The 20273-nt window shown below is 40.2% G+C and overlaps 2 protein-coding genes across 4 annotated transcripts in view; one reads left to right on the top strand and one right to left on the bottom strand.

Moving 5' to 3' along the window:
* Nucleotides 1–10526, bottom strand: part of RSPRY1 (ring finger and SPRY domain containing 1) — a 46772-nt gene extending 36246 nt beyond the window's left edge. Inside the window, exon 1 of one of the 2 annotated variants that reach the window (XM_059999917.1) lies at nt 10401–10526. The gene's annotated coding sequence lies outside the window, so the exon portion shown is untranslated. Of the gene's footprint in view, nt 1–10063; nt 10171–10400 lie in introns of those variants that run through there. The other variant, XM_059999916.1, reaches the window with a different exon arrangement.
* A 268-nt stretch (nt 10527–10794) lies between these two features.
* PSME3IP1 (proteasome activator subunit 3 interacting protein 1) overlaps nt 10795–20273 on the top strand; it is a 42305-nt gene continuing 32826 nt past the window's right edge. Inside the window, exon 1 of one of the 2 annotated variants that reach the window (XM_059999036.1) lies at nt 10795–11068. The gene's annotated coding sequence lies outside the window, so the exon portion shown is untranslated. The remainder of the gene's footprint in view (nt 11069–20273) is intronic. The other variant, XM_059999035.1, reaches the window with a different exon arrangement.

Below are 20273 nucleotides of genomic sequence, written 5' to 3'. Positions count from 1 at the left end.
GAACGCTCTATCTTCTGGGGAGGTGCTCTCAATGTTATCAGAGCAGGAGGGAATTCCACTGGCTTCTCTAAAGCCCCAGAACCTTTCCATGCAATCAGTATGGAAGTTGGGATGGACATGACATGCAAACAGTAGATTCAATCCAACATGACACATTAAATTGGAGAAGGCATACCTGAGGAAGGGAGACAAATCAGGTAGTAAAAATATCGGCAATGATTTGAGGATGTCAAGGTGAGATCAAGTCTCAGAAAACAAAGCCCTGAAGGGGAGAGAACAGGGCATCCTATAAAGTTACAGTTTAATGCTAACACTTGTAGAGCTATTTAGAATAACTAACAAGAAACAATGTTGGGAGTGATTGTGAGGAAAACAGTGGGTTAAAAATAAGTTTACAGACATTGAAAAACCAGTGGAAAAGTGTGAGTCATGATATATACATGATCTGTTAGGATACAACTAACTATCCATGTAAGGGGAATGAGATTCGTATCACAAGCCATATTTGAAAATTCCAAATGGATGAAATTTTTTAATTAAAAAATAAATGCATAAGAAAGAAAGAAAGGAAGGAAGGAAGGAAGTTTGTTGGATCTCAAATTCTTTTTTTTTTAAACATCTTTATTGGAGTATAATTGCTTTACAATGGTATGTTAGTTTCTGCTGTATAACAAAGTGAATCAGCTATATGTGTACATATATCCCCGTATCTCCTCCCTCTTGCGTGTCCCTCCCACCCATCCCTATCCCACCCCTCTAGGTGGTCACAAAGCACCGAGCTGATCTCCCTGTGCTATGCAGCTGCTTCCCACTAGCTATCTGTTTTACACTTGGTAGTGTATATATGTCCATGCCACTCTCTCACTTCATCCCAGCTTACCCTTCCCCCCTCCCCGTGTCCTCATCAAATTCTTAAACTTTATTCTATCCAAATATTTTTGCTAAGGCTTATTTAAACTGAATGTAGAATAATTAAATCCATGCAGATTTCCATTTAGTATATTTCAAAGCAAATGGAAGATATCCAATAATACAGGTATTTCTAAAAATCTGACTAATTTGGAGGTGAGGAGAATTAAATGTAGTGGGAGTTTGTTTTGTTTTGTTTTTGTTTTTTTTCTATTTCCAAATTGAACTCAAGTATAGTTCAGGTCAATTTTTTCCAAAAGAGTCATTTTCCTTAAATGACCTAGAAAATGATGTCAACTACAAAATTTGTCAGAGAAGGAAATGGAGTAAAAAAATACAAGTATTTTCAATATTTTAAAACCAAAGACTCTTTTGTAAGGACTATCTGTAAAGACCAGGTATAAATAAGTTAATTGGGGGGAGAAGCCAGGAGGCATTTCAAAGCAAAGACTATGAAACATACAAGGAAAAAATAAGAGCTGTTATCTTTAATTTTTTTCTGAGGGTTACAGCCAAAAGCAGGACAAATAAGTGAACAAAGTGTATGATCTTTCAGATTTATTCAGCACTAAAAAATGTATAGCTTTTCATCTGGAAATGGCTGTCACTTATGACACTTCTCAGAGACTAAATTGTGAATACCTTAGGGAAAAGACTGGGTAGTGAAGCTAAACAATTACACTTTAGACAGCTTCATTTTATCTCATTCCAAAAAGCATTATGTGGCCCACTTTCCAAAGACCATTGTTTTAAGACAGGAACATTCAATGTACAGATCTTGTACAGGATGCCAGAGGCCACCTACAGTACAAGGGCACTGGCTTTGCAGTCACACAGTTTGGGCACAGGTCTCAGCCCTGCAATATTTCCAAATATGCATTCTAATTATCCTGACTACTGACACACTTTAAAACATGGAGGGCTTCCCTGGTGACGCAGTGGTTAAGAATCCGCCTGCCAACGCAGGGGACATGGGTTCGAGCCCTGGTCCATGAAGATCCCACATGCCGCGGAGCAACTAAGCCTGTGCGCCACAACTACTAAAGCCTGTGCACCTAGAGCCTGAGCTCTGCAACAAGCACTGCAATGCGAAGCCCACGCACCACAATGAAGAGCAGCCCCTGCTCACCACAACTAGAGAAAGCCCGCACACAGTAACGAAGACCCAACACAGGCAAAAATAAATAAATAAATAAATTAAAAAAACAAAACAAAAAACATGGAGATAGTAATAGTTCTTACACCTCATAGTAGTTCTATGAGGATTAAATGAAATAGTACATGTAAAATACATGGCACAGTGCCCAACATGTAAAATGGATCCCAAAATGCAATATATTATAAAATGAGCAGGTAGCTAATCAGAAGTAACCAGATAACCTGGGAGGTGGGGGCTCTGGAATCAGATCTGTCTTAATTAAGAGCACTAAGATAACTAACAAACTCATCTTTTATAGAACTCATCTACCCTGTACTGAAATAATTATTACTTATCTATACTTTTAGACAAAGAACCTTGGAAAAGATTGTAGCTTAATAATCCCAAAGGTGATGGGCATTAGAGTCACTTAGGTACTTCTTAAAATCCAAATTCCTCGTTCTACTCCAAATAGCCAGCATCTGAATTTCTAGGATGTGGCCCAAGCAAGTGTTTCCTTAAAAGCTCCCCAGGTGATTCTGATGGTGGCCAGGTCTGGAAATCACTGTGCTATAGAACCCAACACAGAAACTGGCACCGTAGGCAGGACTTCCTGACTGAACGAAGGGACAAATTGAAACACTAAAGGGTGATTCTTCTGGGGTCTAAAAAGTTAATTTCCTTTTCCAGAAAAATGAACTGAGACTATCTTTGAACATAGTCTTTTGGTGAGGTTAGCCAAAATAACCATTAGGAAACAGTTACATCCATTAGTGATCATGTACAGTACATACTAACACAATGAAACAGCTCCCTGTATTTCCCACCACATCCATCCTATGAAGCATCATACTGGACCTAGACAGTACCCTGCTTATGGGTAATGTTATCCAAGGGTTGACAGACTGAATGGAATGGAAAATGAGTAAGACTAGAGATTATGTAAAGGCAACACATTTGTAATACCTATATACTTCACCTTAAGTTTGAAGACTACTTAGCATTAGATGGTCAAGTCAGTTTTGAAACCAAAAAAAAAAAGCTAGTCACGTAATTTAAATATATACAATTATCAGATTTGCAGCTGTGGCAATCATCAACTGATTTCATGATAGTGATACCACTGGATGCCATTGCTTAGTAGAAATATTTTTCTTGGGCTTCCCAGGTGGCACAGTGGTTAAGAATCCACCTGCCAATGCAGGGGACAAGGGTTCGAGCCCTGGTCCACGAAGATCCCACATGCTACAGAGTAACTAAGCTCGTGCGCCACAACTACTGAGCCTGCGTTCTAGAGCCCGCGAGCCACAACTACTGAAGCCTGGGCGCCTAGAGCCTGTGCTCCTCAACGAGAAGCCGCGCCCCGCAACGAAGAGTAGCACCTGCTCGCCGCAACTAGAGAAAGCCTGCAGGCAGCAACGAAGACCCAACACAGCCAAAAATAATAAATAAATAAAAATAAATAAATTTATTTAAAAAAAAATACTTTTCTTAGCATCTAAATGGTAATGCTTTTTAAATCATTACACTGTTCATGACTATTTTGCTAAAAGGGCATAATTACAAACCTTTGCTTTGCAAATCTACTTCTCTGAAGTGTAGTAATATTTATTTTTATCCTCCCCCTTTGAAAAAAGAAAGTAAAGACTATTCTTTCCATTTCTATATCATTTATGATTTATTAATTTTACATTTTATATGTTTTAAAGCCGCTCTGAGAGGGGGAAAAAACAAACTTGGGCTCTCAGTAAGTTTAGTGTTAAAGGAGTGAGGTCTGGTTCAAAAAACACAGACCTCTACCATCATAAACAGCTCACCACAGAGACATCTGCCAAATGGCCTAACCCTCTCTAACAAATGGTCCAGGAATCAATGATTCATCTCTTCAAATATTTGCTTGCATTCAACCATAATACAGCTCAGTGACTTTAAGAATACTTTCTTTTCTCTGAAAATAAGACTTCAGGATTGTGCTGCCAAGACAGGAGAGGCTGGTTAAATGAATGACCATAGGAAGAAAAACCAAACTTTGGGCATAAAATTACTATTGCTGTCATCTTTACCTCATTGTTCCAAAACAGTGGATGCAGGACTTTTTTCCAATCCACCACTCAAAGGCTAAATTGTATAGCATGAACAATAACAATATATAATACACTGGAAATATTAATGATTTTCTCTCCTTAGAAAATGTTTTGGATTTTTCCCCTAAGACAGTGAATGCATTACAAGTGATAGCTTCTAGTGTTCACTATGCCCCTCGGACATTTTATTATGAAAAATTTCAAACATATAGCAAAGGTGAATTTTACAGTGAACACCTATATACCCAGCACCTAGATTCTACCATTTACATTTTACTATACTTGCTTTATCACATCTCTACACATCTCTATCCATCATCAATCCACCTATTTTTTTTGATGCATTTCAAAGGCATCAGTATACTTCCCCCTAAAAAATTCAGTATGCATATCACTAACTGGACTTCAATATGTTTTGAGGTTACATTTATATGTAATGAAATGTACAGGTCTTAAGCATGTATGTGCTGAACTTTGTCTAGTGCGTATACCTGTATAACTCAAACCCTATCAAGATAGGGAAACTCACCCAGAAATATATTTGCTTTTAAAATATCCTGCAGGACGCCCCAATGACCACAATTTTCTTGTATTTAAATGGGGAAAACTTGGAGGGCAACAAGATTCTTTGGTAGCAAAGTAGATAAGAACGGTGTATTGTATATCAAGAGTACACTTGCCAGTTGAAACAGAAACCACCTAAAGACATTTTAACAAGAGCATTTTTTGTCTCTAGACTCTAAGGTATCTGATATTCAGGGGAAAGGGAAGTGAAAGATTGTGAAATATTTGGTTGGAACTTCACTTTTCCCCCAAAAGGAAAGGCAGCTCTGATAAGATATTTTTACATGTCGTCCAGGTGTCCAAAACTGTCTGCAGTGGCACTGGGCACTTGAGGTTTAAGTCACATAGAGTATTCTTATCCCCTGCATTGTAACCTTCAAGTTGTCTGGGAAAAGCACTGAATGATTCTGATATTTCTCTTATGCACTGAGGTTGGTTTAAGAAAGTACATCTTTGAGGTAAAAGTAGATAATTTTTCTGGTTGAACTGTTAGAGGAGTATTTATGGCTAGGACAGAGTAAGGGATTTCCAGAAGCAAATAACAGTAAAAAAGAGAGGGAAAAAAAAAAAAGAGAGAAATGAATAATCCCTGTCTGGTCTCAAAGTTTGAAAAATTTGCCTTGGACCCAAAAAGGAAATGCTAAGAAAGAACTGAGGTAAGTGCTAATGATGGCTACCACACAGAGGAGAAAAACAAATGTAATACTCCATGCTGTTTGGGATTTTCACCTCCAGGAGACCAAACAACAGGAAATAATATAGATGTGTCATTCAAACACATACATGATTAACAAATCTGAAGGAAAAGGACTTTTCTGTTATAGGAAACTCTTTGCTATTAAGAAAAGCAAACAAAATGTGTAAACAGTATGAATAGCAACATTTTCCTTAATGAGATCCACTTAAAGTGGTGTCTGAAAACACTCAATTGCACTCTCAACTGTATACCTACCAGAACCTAACAGGTATTCAATAAGCATTTTAAGTGAGTTTATTCTAAAATCTGTAAAGGGGATATATGTATATGTATAACTGATTCAGTCTGTTATAAAGCAGAAACTAACACACCGTTGTAAAGCAATTATACTCCAATAAAAATGTTAAAAAAATCTGTAAAAAAAATTTATCTCTTTGAGAAGCTGAGACAACATCACTCAATAAATATGAATCTAATGCTTATATGCCAGGCACAGAGCAAAGATGAAAAAAGGTCCCTCGTGCTCTTCTTAAAGGGATGAAGGACAGACAACACAGAGTGCCCAACCCATAATATAGCACCTGCCACAGAAGCCCATGCATATAGTGTCAGGTTCACTAGGAGGAGGCCTCTCGCTCCCCCATTCTTCCAGTGGAAAAGGAACTTAGTAACATTCAAGTATCTCCACAGGAGCAAGTTTTTAGGTGACTGTATAAATCAGCATTAGCAAAAGAGGAATGAAGGATTTATATTTGCACTGCAACACATTCATGTCTTAAATAAGCCAAAATATTGTTGGTACAAATATCCCTGACCAAACAGTGAAAGGTTAACTGAAAGTCCATAAATTAAATTGCTAAAGATGAAGCTAACGGTAACTCTAATGAAAAATAAAGAGGAAACACGATGAAAAACCGAGATCAATTTGAGACAATACTGATTATGCATCCCAAATAAGCATCATCCCTTCCTGAATATTGTAGGAATCCCCATTCTGCATATGACATGTAAGAAGCTTTGCATTGGTGCCAAGTTTCCCATGACAGTACTTCCTGGAAGAAAAAGGTATTAGAGATAACAGTAAACTCAAATGTTGTGCCAGTTTTAGTTTATGAATATTATGTTTTAGTAATCCTCAATAATTTACTTGGCAGGTTATTAATAAGTAGCCTTTAGGCATAGGTAGGTATGAACAACTATGAAGCAATAAGAATTGAAAAAAAGGAGAGGGGCCAGGTAGGAGCCATACTTTGAGAATCATAGCATTAAAGGAGCACAGATGAGGAAACTTAATTCTTCAGGAGGTAGAAGGGGTAAGAAAAAAAAACTAACACTGAAACATTAAGCTGAGGTAATAATAAACCTGCCAAGTAAGGTATTTCAAAACCTTCTACTTGATGTATACATACATACATGAAATTATGCTTGGAAACTATAATTTCAAGCAATAAGAAAGCTACATACAGGGTTCATTCCTTAACAAACTTAAGGAGTGCATCAATCCTTTGCTGTCTCAAGTGCATTCTTAGTTTTCAAAAGCTTAGGGAGGGAGAAAGGGGAATATTCTCTAAGAGCTTATCACTATTTATTAGATAACTTTATCTCATTTAGCCTTGTATATATCATAGTTATCTACAGTTAAACATGCTTTTACATACTGAACCAGCAAGCATTCCCTTTTGGAATGGACACTGAGAGTAAAATATAACAAATATGTACCTTTTTCTAATCATAAAGGTTGGCAAGAAAACTATATCAAAAGCCAACTTATTGAACAGATAAACCAAAGGGCACATATTCACTTTTTTGCATTCCTAAAAGTTGTGAAAGTCTCCTCCTAAGCTGGTGGCCCAAGTTACGGCATTTATTACTTCATAACTGTTCTGTTCTTTAATTTTCTAACTTGCATACCAGGAAAAAACTATCCAAATTCAATGGTAAATGCCTTGAAAAATGCCCAAATATTTGAAGAGAAGCTAAATAGATACTTTACTACCCACCCTTCCCCGGCCATAACTCTTTTGAAATAGATTACCATTGTTCTATCGTGGTTCCTGTCTGTGATGCCTAATGACTTTTCACTTACTTTTGCAACCCTGTGACGGTCACATCCTACTTTACAAGAATCCCACCACAAACCAGAAAATTTCCAATTTAAAGTAGCGTAATAGTGAGACTTCCCTGGTGGTGCAGTGGTTAAGAATCCACCTGCGGATGCAGGGGACACAGGTTCGATCCCTGGTCCGGGAAGATCCCACATGCCGCGGAGCAACTAAGCCTGCGTGCCACAACTACTGAGCCTGTGCTCTAGAGCCCGTGTGCCACAACTACTGAAGCCCGCGTGCCTAGAGCCTGTGCTCCACAGCAAGAGAAGCCACCTCAATGAGAAGCCCACACCCTGCAACAAAGAGTAGCCCCTGCTTGCCGCAATTAAGAGAGAAAAGACTGCACGCAGCAACGAAAACCCAACAACAGCCAAAAAAAAATATTAATTTAAAAAAACAGTAGCGTGATAGTGATTACCATCTCAAGAATTCCTAATAATTTTCAAACTATATGGGTACTAGATTGTCCAAGAGAGTTGTATTTTAAAGAATTCAAAATGACTTCTCATTTCATTATAACAAATTACTTCATTATTAGGAAAAGCATAGGCAATTCCTGATAGACTGAATTAAGCTCATGAGTTGAAACAGACTGTAATAAATTCACTTTAGGAACACACAATGATTTTTTTTTTATTATACTCTTGCCAAAACATACTTCAAAGTTGTTGTTTTCCCCTATTCACTACAGAATAACATACTACTACATAAAATGCTAAGTTTTTATTTTCTCTTGATTCTTGGCCAATTTACTAACTGGAAAGTTATTTTGCTGACAAAGCAGAAAAAGTCCACATAGAGTATGCTGGAACACTTCCTACAGTCAATAACGTAAAAATAATCATGGAGCACAGAAATAATGAAAACAGCAAAAGCAGGACACAGACCTTAAGCAGTAGATCTGGACGACATGTACCCTGGGAACCAGAAAGCTCACAAAATCACCACAGTGATTTTTTCAAAAAAGACTCATGGAACATAAGATTAGAAAAACAGGAAGTTCAAGTCGGCTTTTTGTTTTTAAAAAAAAAACTTCAAAAATCACAAATTACTAAATATTTGTTAAACTAGCTCTAACAAATGCAACTAAACAAAAATTAGGAAAATGTCAGACATGGGCACAGTACGTATACCCTCACAGAGGGAGCTACAAGGCAAGATGTCACCCCAGGAAATGCAAACTATATATGGTGAAAAGTAGAAAAAACCACTGTGGAAGAGAAATATAAAAGCAACAGCTAATGCGCCTCATAATCTATAGTTTGGGGCTACTACAGGAAGGCATAGTATTCATGGAAAAAAGAGGAGGTCTCATTTATAAAATCACAACTGAGGGAGGAAACATGATATTCACTACCTGTAGACATCCAAAGGCCACAAATACATATATATGGGGAAAGGGGAGGTAGTTTACAATATTGAGATCAAATTACCTACAAGAAAATTTCAGCTGTCAGAAAAAAAAACTCCCGAAGGAAAAGATTATATCATAGGGCTATCTTCTGCCAGTACCATCAGAAGTTCAAAGTAAATTAAAACTCTGGGAGCAAAACTGGAAATCCCTCTACCCCCATCTAAGCAGGGGTTGAAATCATGGGTTTAAAATTATATGACCTACAAAGCTGTAAACCTTGAAGCTTTCGGTACAATATGACTTCCAGCACTCCATAGGTGATCAACAAGTGTATTAAATGCTAATCCCTTACATCTACATACTGCTTTACAGTTTAGAAAGTGCCTTCACTTTCATTTCTCAACAGCAACCCCTTCGATGGTAGAATCACAATACTTTACTTCCACACAGCTTGTAGTCTGTAAAGTACTTTCACACACTGTGTTATTTTACAGAAGAGACCCAAGGAGGTTAAGGAGGAGGAGATGGTAGGTAAGGGGCCTGGACAACCAAGGGACTCTATTCAGTCAGTTAAATAGACACTTCTAACCTTTAGAAGTTCAAAGTACAACACTCCAGGGGGAGCAACCTCATTCAGACAGCTATACAGGATAGAACGCCAGAGTCTCAGTGGACTATTTCTGCCTCTACCTCCGCCCCCCAAAGACAGGGAAACTGAGGTAGCAGGTAGAACAAAAGCCTGATCTAGAGTCACGCAGGGCGTGTTGGTGGGACAGACTTCCCCCACTCCACCTGCACTATACCCAGAAGCGGCTGAATCCTGTGTTTGAGAGGAAAACGCTTGCCATTCCCGCTTCCCTCTCACTATTCCCCACCCAGGCTTTCCTATGGATGGGGGTCTTCTCTTCCCGGAATCGCGCAGCAAATCCCCTCTCTCCAGGCCCTTACCCATTTGTCACATGGGGCCTCCGAGGTAGAACCCGCTAGCTCTGGCTCCCAACTCCTAGCCTCTCTCTCTGAGGCGTCTCTTGACCCTAAGGCACGTCTAAGCTTCCCCGGCTATGGTCTACCTCCCACTCGTGCCACCTAAACCTCAAACTCCACAAAAGGAAACCCTCCCCAAGCGTCCTCCCACCTACCTCCTCCACCCTGGGCACCCCTGAGGAGCACTCCTAAATATCAGCAGCCTCCCAGGAGCTACCTGCTTCTCACCTGGGCCCCTTTAGCCGCGGCCTCCTCAGAAAGGCGATCCCCAACAACCTCCTCGGTCAAGAACCCCCTAAAGGGGGAACACCCTCTTCCAGAAACCTCTCCGAGCGTCTTCAGCACGGGCCTCGCTGGAGGACCTCTGGGCTGTTTCCTGGGCTCTGCCCAACGCCACCCCCTCCCAGGCCCCTTCTCGGAACCTCCCCCGGCTCCAGTCCGGTCTCTCCGCCGCAGACTCGGGCGGCTGTTCCCCTCCCTCACGGACGTCTCCAGCCCTGGGATTCCCCCCGCTCCGCGTCCCCAGGGGCTTCCCGGAGCAGCGTGACTGGGCTGCGGCACTGACTTTCTCCAGCTCCCGGGCCCACCCGAGGGAGGAGGCGGCGGCGACGACGGCGCAACTCCTTTGTGACAGGTCCGAGAGAGCGGTAAAGATGGACGCGAGGCCAAGGCGCTGCCATTACGTGCTGGGCCCACCCCCGCTTCGTACCGCCCAGGCCCTCCCTCAGTCCCCTAGGAAACGCCCCTTCCTCGGTGGCAATCCCTCTTCCTGAAAGCCAATCAGCTTTCAGGTAACATGCCACGTGACATCACCACTCGGCCCGCCCCCCTGGAGGGAGCTGGCCAATCCCCTTGCTGACGTGTGAATGGCCCAATCAAGTCTCTCCCGCTAGCTTTCTAAGGACCGGATTTCCATCTGTCTCCTGCGGAGGAGGAGAGGTGCGGATTGGGTTACGCTGCCGGAAGGGGGGCGGAGCTCTGTTGTGGCGGTGAGGAAAAGGAAGCTCGGCGGGGTCGAAAGAAATATAAAAGCAAAGGCTATTTTCGTTCTTTCTTTCTGTTTTTACTTTCTTTCTGTTTATTTTTCCTGAAGAGCGAGCGGCCCTTGCGGTGGCGTTTTGGGGTGGGCGCCGCCGAGGTGAGGGGGTCTCGCCTCCTGCACGCTGGTAGGTGAGTGCGGCCTGGGCCCTGGCCAGGCAGCGAGACCTGGGCTCCGGCTTCCTCGCTCCGGAGGTGAGGGGCTGCGTTTGATGGGAGGTTTAGGGCCAGGTCTGCCCTCAGTCCGCTCTCTCGCCCAGTGTTCTGAGTAACCGGGGACTGGGGCTTGCGGGGCCCAGCCTGAGGGAAGCCGAGGGAGCCCGCGAGAATGCCTTCAGGTCCTGTGGAGGAGGATGCCGACCCTTTCAAGGGGTCCTGGGACTTTGGGCCTCTAGTCGGCTCCCCTCTACCTTTTCTGTCAGGTGGGGCCACCCAGGCTCCAGGTGAGGAGCGGGCTCTATCCCAAACGTTTTGGAACGGCTCCAGGCTACTCGGGAGATGTGGGGGGTGCCTGGTTGGAAATGATTGAGTCACAGAATCAGTGCAGGAGGAGAAACATTTATTATGTACCATGTACCAGTAGATGTGCTCAGTGCATTTTCTTCTAATGGAAAACAAACCGGTGTGCTCATTTTGCAGAAAACTTAGGAAACTAAGACCGCGCGGGTTGAAGCGTCTTGTTTGAGAGTTGCTGGCCCAGGTGAATGTCAGTGCGCATGGCGGGAAAAGGGGAGTGCGCGTTCAGAGCACTGGTTCTTAAACTAGTAGAAAACAAGAGCTTCTGCGGCCCTTTTAAAATGCATATTCTCGGACCCCACCCTAGATAGTCGGACTGGGGTGTTGGGTGGGACCCAGGAAGCCAAGTGCGGGTCTGGTGGTCAGAATTCCCCATGACCTATTGTGTACCAGCTGTTGGGTAAGATTTGTTGATAATTCATTCAGCTGTGTGCCTTATTGCTTTGTTAACAAGGACCCCGTTAAATGGTTTGGAAGGCACTGCTTTTGAAACACTTGAGAGGAATTAGTGTGTAGGCCCCTTTTTGATAACAAGCAATTGAGCTGAGGTAAAGGCAGCTTGTACAGTCTTTCAAATAGAGCTCGAGGTTAACAATTTGTAAGGGTCTGAAAGCAGAGGCTACCCAATTATCTTTCTCACCTGAGGTCTTGGTGCCTCAGGTGAGAAATTCTTCGTGGTTGTAAGAAAGGAAGAATTATGTCAATACCATTTACTTGGTTAACAGTGTTTAGCTTCTAAGAATCTTGCTGTTTTGGTTAGAATCAAGCTGCTGCTTCAGAAATTGAAAACCACGTATCTGGTAAATGAAGTAATTTAAGTGCATGGTTTAGCCATAGACTCAGTTGTGTGTAATTATGTCTTCGTGGCAGCTAAATTAAACAATTTCAGTGTGCTCACTGTTGATCACCTTTTGTACATGCTTTGTCTTAATTCTCAAATATGATCTGTGTCACTTTTTACTATAGGATGTGTTTTACAGATTATTTTGTCCTTGTCTTTGGTTTTCTGCATTTTCATTATGATGTATGCAACTATGGATTTGTTTTTGTTCAGTTTGGTGTTTATTACACTTACTAATTTGTGGATTGGTGTCTTTCATTAGTTCTGTAAAATTCTCAGCCATTTTATATTCATGTATTGCTTCTGCCCCGTTGTTTATCTTCCTTCTTTATTGATTTAACATAGACCTTTTCACTCTCTTCTTTATGCCTCTCTTTTTATTTTTCTATACTATATTCTGGATAATTTCTTCTTTATTAATTCTTTCATAGGTTACTTCTAACCTGTTATTAAACTCATCTGTTGCAATCTTAAATTCAGTTATTGCATGTTTTAGTTACTGAAGTTTTATTTTTTTTTTCTTTTCAAATGTGCCATGCCACTGTCTTACAGTTTCTTATTCTCTGCTATTAATTTTGAGGCTTGGTTTTTATTTCTTTAAACATGGTAAGCATAGTTGTTTTGTAATCTATATGTGTTAATTCCTTTGGGAATGTGAATTTCCTTTGAGTCTGTTTCTGTTACCCATTATTCTTGCTTTTTTTCTTACCAGTTCACCTTTACCTTCATGGTGTAGTTCTTTGGGGTACCAGATTAAGATGGAGAAAGAGGTGGTTGGTTATCAGACTCTGCACACCCTGGGTGGGCTCCCTGCTTTTGAGTTTTGCTTCGCAAGGGCACCAAAACAGTAACTTTCAATTTTCAAGATCAGAGAAATCCTTGGGATGAAAACCAGTTTGAATATTGGACTTAATCTGGTTTTCACCTTGTCTTGGGTTTTTGGCCAAGTTCTTTACCATCTTGTTAGCTTTTCTATTTGTTTAAAAATTATTTTAAAAAATTCTTCCAGTTTTACTAATCATAGAGGTAGGGGATTGGTCTCAATTACCTAGCCCACTATTTCTGGAAATGAAGGCCCCCTTTGATTTTGATTTTAGAGTGTGAAATATGTCATTTCAGGCAAACTTGAGTTAAAGATTATTTTTCTTAATATATGTAAAACTTCCACCACTTTTCACTGTGCAGTGTCATAGCTGCAAAATTAAGCTTCCCCTGTGCTTTTTTCCTAGTCTTCCTTATCTAACTTCCATTCTCTGAGAGCATTTAACCTCATTCTATACTTCCTTAAATTGCTCATGTACCAACCTTCTCTCTTTTATTGAGTGCAAGTTCCTCACTTGCTAAAAAGTAGTGCCAGTTTACTACCTAGCACTGTGCCTTGCACATAATAGGTTCCCTGTAAAGATTTAGTTCAAAAATACAGCTGAAGGAGTTAGTGGGCCTTGTATGATTGGTGTAATGTAAAACCTTTTTTTTTCTTTTTTAAATTTGGCCTTAGGAGATACATAAAGCCTGGAGGGTGGGGGTGGGAAGGAGTATGATTTAGTGCGGGTTAGGTTCCAGAGTTAGCCCAGATCGTAAAATAGTGTGTAATCAAAGCTATCCTCGAAAAACTTTTAGGGAGGCACCATGTTGGATGTAGGTATACCAGTGCAGCAAAATTCCAGCATGGCCAGATTTTCCTCCGGCTTTGAAACAGATGCTGTTTTTCTTCCTTTGAGTCCCAGATGAAGTAGTTGGTTTGCATTTAGGAATCACAATGTGTAAAAAAAATATAACTAATACTAGAATCACACGTAGTGAGGGAAGTGTTTACACTCTGAGAGGCACACATGAATTGCAGAGCTGAGAATCAGCTAAGGGAACCAATATTTAAGTTCTCTCTTTTTTTCTTCCAGTGGATATAGATGAATTCAGGGTAAATGCACGTATGATATTTTGTTCTTGTGCTGTGGAAAGATAAATGTATATTTAGGTTTTTTTTTTAACTTTTAACTTCATGTGTTTTTTAGATGCCTAGACAACCAGAAGTTTACTTCAAATTGCTCTTTATAGTAAACATTCTAAATATGAATTACACTGCTTATGGTGTACCCTCATTTTGAGATTCTTTTGTCTCCTTTGCTAGTGGAGTAGGTTAAATAAGCCTCAGTGTTAGAAGAGTGACTAAGGATTACTTTGTCTAATAATAAGTGCTGACAAAGTGTTCTCTGTTAGTAGTTGTCATTCTCTGAAGTTTTATTTATTTATTTATTTATTTTTGGCTGAGTTGGGTCTTCGTTGCTGCCTGTGGGCTTTCTCTAGTTGCCGTGAGTGGGGGCTACTCTTGGTTGCGGTGCGTGGGCTTCTCATTGCTGTGGCTTCTCTGGTTGCAGAGCACGGGCTTTAGGCACGCGGGCTTCAGTAGTTGTGGCACGTGGGCTTAGTTGCTCCGTGGCATGTGGGATCTTCCCAGACCAGGGATAGAACCGTGTCCCCTGCCTTGGCAGGCGGATTCTTAACCACTGCGCCACCAGGGAAGTCCCTGAAGTTTTATAATACAGGGAAAGTTGGCTTGATCTAAACTGCTGTAGCTTGGTAGAAGTGTCTCCTGGCCAGAAAGCAGTCTTTATTTGGAATATTTTTGAGTTTGCCAGATGGCAAATTCCTTTTAGTTGCTGTCCTGCATTTTGAAATCCCGTGTGACTTGAACATCAGGATAAAAATGTTGGAAGAGCAGTACTTAAATATATTTACTGACAGAAAGAAAGTGGATAGGCCTATCGTTTTTGCTCCCCAAAGGGAAGCCTTAGAACACTGTAACACAGAGATCTGATCCTCCCTGGTGTATTTTTACACGTACAGTGTATCTAATGTTAGAAATTAGGAGGGTATGGTGGCTAGTGATGTAAACACTTAGGTAGTCTGCCATCACACAATTCAGTTCCATAGGAAACCAGATCTCATTAATTTGTATCATGGCACGAGCTAAATGGAATAATTTTCAGGTCAGCAATGGCAATTATTTTGGGAGCAGCAATGTAAGTTTTGTTTTTTAAAACTTGTATAGCATGGTATGTATGAGTCCATTCTGTCCCACCAACCTGGAAATTAAATACTACAGTCTCCAGTACAAATACAGTAGTGCAGTGTTTAACATTTACTTCAGCTTGAAATATAAGAACTTTGTTTCTTTGGCTGTCAAGCAAATTTGAAAACTCTTTGCATCAGTTTGAAACTTTTAAGTTGGGACAAAGTGATTTTGGCATGGTTTTGGTTTTCCATGAATTCCCTATTTGAAGAACTTAAATAATCCTTTTAAAAATAATGTAATGTTTAATTTGATAATTAAACTTGAGTCGCCATGCAGAAAAGCTATGTGGGTAAAGGAAAGTTGGCAGCATTTATTCTTTCTAAAATTAAACACAGTAAGGACAAAATAAGCATTCTCAATGTAAATCCTCTTCATCCCTAAATGAATTTTTATAATTAGATCCCCGGACCCCTGGGCTTTTGTTTGTTTGTGTTTTGTTTTAAATTATTTTAGCAAACAAAAGAGGAAAATAAGAGACTTGTGAAAATTTAGATAGGCTGTAGGAATTTGAAATAGACACTTTAATTTCTGGTTTCTCTGTCTACTTCCAGAAGAAGGTAAGTTGTGGGTACTCATCACCTTTCTAATGCAGAATAAACAGTCAGTGAATGTTGGACTCTTCAGAGAAAAATGCTTTGTGTGGGAAATATTTATTGCTTAGTATGAGAGCATTTTTTTAGTCAGTTGAAATTAAAGGAAAGTAGCAAGAGTTGTTTTTTTTTCAAAAATAAATTATTTATTTATTTTTGGCTGCGTTGGGTCGTCATCGCTGCGCACGGGCTTTCTGTAGTTGCAACGAGCAGGGGCTACTCTTCCTTGCGGTGCACGGGCTTCTCATTGTGGTGGCTTCTCTTGTTGAGGAGCACGGGCTCTAGGCACACGGGCTTCAGTAGTTGTGGCACGTGGGCTCAGTAGTTGTGGCTCGTGGGCTCTAGAGTGCAGGCTCAGTAGTTGTGGTGTATGGACTTAGTTGCTCCGTGGCATGTGGGATCTTCCCAGATAAGGGCCCAAACCCATGTCCCCTGCATCGGCAGGCAGATTCTTAACCACTGCACCACCAGGGAAGTCCCACAAGAGTTATTCTTAAAGAAGACGTCAGTTATCTAATATAGTAACGTGATGTAATCTTTGGTCTTGTGTTTCCTATTGCACAAGTTGTATAGTGTTTGAATAGAATTCCCTATGGGACAAAGACGCTTTGGTGAATATTTGTTTAATGACTACCATTTTCTATAATTTACATTGGACAGTATCTAAGAATATTCATGTGAGAGCATTCCTCCCTGCTCAAATTCTTCAAATCCTCTCCATGGTTGGTTTATTCAATAAGTATGTCTTTATATTTCATGTATGGCAGACACTGTGCTAAGAAGAGATTAGAAAGGAAAGGACTCTTAAAGGAGAGGATGAATTAGAAAGAGATCATTATGAGGTAGAAATAACAGAACTTAGAGACTGGTGGCATGTAAGGGAAAAAGGAAAAAGGAGTCTAGATATATGCCCAGGTTTTCAGCCTGGGAAACTTGATTGATCCATATTTGTGCCCTTCATTACTGCCTCCTACCTGTACTGTTCACTTTGGTAATTCATTACATACACTATTGGTATTAACTAGTGCAAGAGTACTAACTCTTAAAGTTTATTTTCTTTATCACCCCATAGAATTTGGCACAGTGCTGGACACAGTTCAGCATTCAGCACAATGTTGAGTTTATTTAAATTGAATTAATAATAAAACAGTAAAAGAGAGAACCACAGTAAAGGGGAAATATAGAATTACCAAATACGTATACATGTACATTTTCCCTAATTTCTGTTGTGGTCCCTTTCCCACTTCACATATCATGGTTGTTTATGTCACTGATTTATTTCTCCTGCACTCCTTGAGTGCAGACAGTATTTCTCTCACTCCCATAACCAGAGCTTAGCATAGCACTTTGTAGTAATGGCAAACCTTTCAAAGCATTTTTAAGCAGGTGCCAAACACTGTGCTAAGTGCTTTACATGAATTCTCTTGTTATCCTCACAAAAGCTTTATAAGTTGTGCAGTACTATTTTAATCCCCATTGGTGAGTGCAATCTGTGGATTGGGAAACTAAGGCTCAGAGGAATTAAGTGACTTGTCCAGGATCATACAACTTGTAAGTGGCAGAACCGAGGTCTCTTGATCTCAGAGTCTATAGTCTTCATCATTACCTGTATCATTACCTCTTGTAAGGAGACTGCAACAGAAGGTATTTGTTATATATTGGTTGAATTAGATTAGGTTGTAGTGAAAGGTGTCTTGAAGTTAAGCTGACTTCTTGGCAATATTTATTGACAGTGAAGTTTTGAATTCTGAAAAGACAATATTTCTGGAGAAGAAATATTCTGAATATTATCCAGAATACTCAGGAGTATGACCACTTATTCATGAATATTTTCTGTACTTTAACCTCTCCTAATATAAAAATTAATTAGCCAGAGGGCCACTGGTGGCATTGAAGGCAAGAAGGGAACAACAGTAGTTGAAGTGCCAGGAAATGAGGACCTACAGAAGATGTGCAAATTGAAGAAAGAGACGGATAAAGCAGTCTATGGTTTAGTCTTGGCCCTTTTAAACTCACAGAAATTTATTATAATTAGGTGTGTCCATCTAGTTTTATTTTGGGAATGAGGGAATGTCAGGATTATATTAGCTTTAAAGAATAGAGTTTTGGACTTCCCTGGTGGCGCAGTGGTTAAGAACCTGCCTGCCAATGCAGGGGACACCGGTTTGAGCCCTGGTCTGGGAAGATCCCACATGCCACGGAGCAGCTAAGCCTGTGCGCCACAACTATTGAGCCTGTGCTCTGGAGCCCACAAGCTACTAACTAACTAAATAAATTTATTTAAAAAACAAAATAAAGAACAGATTTTTTACAAGTGTTGATTAGTTTTTACTGTGTGAGTGTTTTCTCAGGAAGTCAACCCTTTGAGAGAAGTAGAGTTTCTCTGTCAAATTCTAAATCCATTGTCTTTAAATTTCCTTTTTTTGGTGTGTTTCTGCCTTGTTTTCATTTTCATTAGCCAACGGTGATCCTTGATTTTGTCCTTATTTATGAAAGATGGGGAAATAGCACAGGCTAAACTCTTTGGGTAGAAATTGAATTCTAACACTTTTTAAAAAAATCTATTTATTTATTTATTTATTGGCTGCGTTGGGTCTTTGTTGCTGTGCGCAGGCTTTCTCTAGTTGCGGTGAGTAGGGGCTACTCTTCGTTGAGGTGCGCGGGCTTCTCATTGCAGTGGCTTCTCTTGTTGTAGAGCACGGGCTCTAGGCGTGCGGACTTCAGTAGTTGTGGCATTTGGGCTCAGTAGTTATGGCACACGGACTTAGTTGCTCCATGGCATGTGGGATCTTCCGGAACCAGGGATCGGACCCGTGTCCCCTGCCTTGGCAGGCGGATTCTTAACCACTGCGCCACCAGGGAAGTCCCGAATTCTAACACTTTTGAGAAAAAGATTGATGAAAAGGAGAGTAAGAATGTCTTGGAATCCCATAAATTTGTCTTTTCCCAAAAGTAATTGATAAATGTTGGGAAGATTCTTATTTTTCTAGAGTTTCCATTTCAAATCCAAACCCTTGTTTACATGTATCCTAAAGGCTTGTTTACATGTATCCTAAAGGCTCTGTCCCTTGAGTTTCAGGGATCTTTGTTAAAGTTAAGTGAACGTAGGTTCTTCTTTTTCCAAAAAGTCAACAGGCTATGAAAATTAAATGGTTTTACTTCCTTAATTTTACATTATAAGAATAATCTTAAGAGTCTGAATTCTTATTTAGATTGAAGCATGTAAGATTCTAGGTTTTTATTTTGGCCTTTTAGAAGAGTTCTTTCAGTATTAATATTTTCATTTTTTAAGTGTAACGAGAGTGAAGAGATGCATTTAATGGCATACCAGTTGCGTTACCATATCCTAAAATTTATTTACCAGGTTTAAATCATATGCAATTCGTTAAGTTCACTGCTTTGAGACACTTTTTTCTCTATTTTATAAGATTAAAGGAACTAGAAATGTTTGACTTAGAAAAGCGACAAATTAGGAGGAAAATGGGAGTTGTCTTCAAACAACTGCAGCATTGTCATGTTGAAAAAGGGATTTGGCTCCTTTTGTGTAGTCCCAGTGGATTGAACCTGTGTGTGGAATTTATAGGGAGACAGATTTCAGTTCAGTTTAAGGAAGAACTATCCTACCAGTCAGATCTGCTCAGAGAGAGTCAGCTGCCTGGAAGGGAGTACAGTTTTAAAGTATGGGTTGGATGAAAATCTCCTGGGTATGGATGGTGGGTTCTGCTGTCAGATGGAGAATTGTTTGAGGTGGACTATAAGGACCTGTTGCACTCTGAATTATTTACCAGGAAATAAGGGTGAGAGGACAGCCAATTTAGGGTGAGAAAGGAGAGCTACAGCTAAGAGAGGGGACATTGAGGGCCCAATATGTCTCTCCCATCCATTAGAGTTCTACATAGTTGATGTTTCCTCTGCCAGAGAGATTTAAGAAAATGTTGGCTCTTGTTCCATAAGAGGTCATTATGCAGAACTTGAGGAATTTTTGGCATGGTCACAGAGACAGAACAATTCTGTCTGTAATGCTAAATCAAATGCTAAGTAATGCTAAATCAAAAGTGTCCAGGTTGTGGGCTTTAGGTGGGAACAACAGCTTCTGTCAATTGATTTGGTTTTCTTTCTAGTAAATTTAAAAATTTTTCTCATTGTTTCGTTGAACTAAACTTCAACAGTAGGATTTAGGCGGAGACTATTCTTTTGTTCTGCATGTTTGGATTTATTTTCTCAGTTTCCATTTTCGTCTTTACTAGAGAAAAATGTTTCATGAACATTCTCAGCACTGGAATTTGATGTAGGAAGAAAGCTGAAATTGACATGTCCTTCTTCTCCAGGAGGATCCCTGGTTTCTGGGAAGGGGTATGGTGAAGTGGGTAAGAGTATGAA

Source organism: Delphinus delphis, chromosome 20 (assembly GCF_949987515.2).
Source record: "Delphinus delphis chromosome 20, mDelDel1.2, whole genome shotgun sequence".
In the NCBI taxonomy this organism is placed as follows: domain Eukaryota; kingdom Metazoa; phylum Chordata; class Mammalia; order Artiodactyla; family Delphinidae; genus Delphinus; species Delphinus delphis.
Note: the sequence above shows the minus strand (reverse complement) of the source record. Positions and strands in the feature narration are given on the sequence as shown.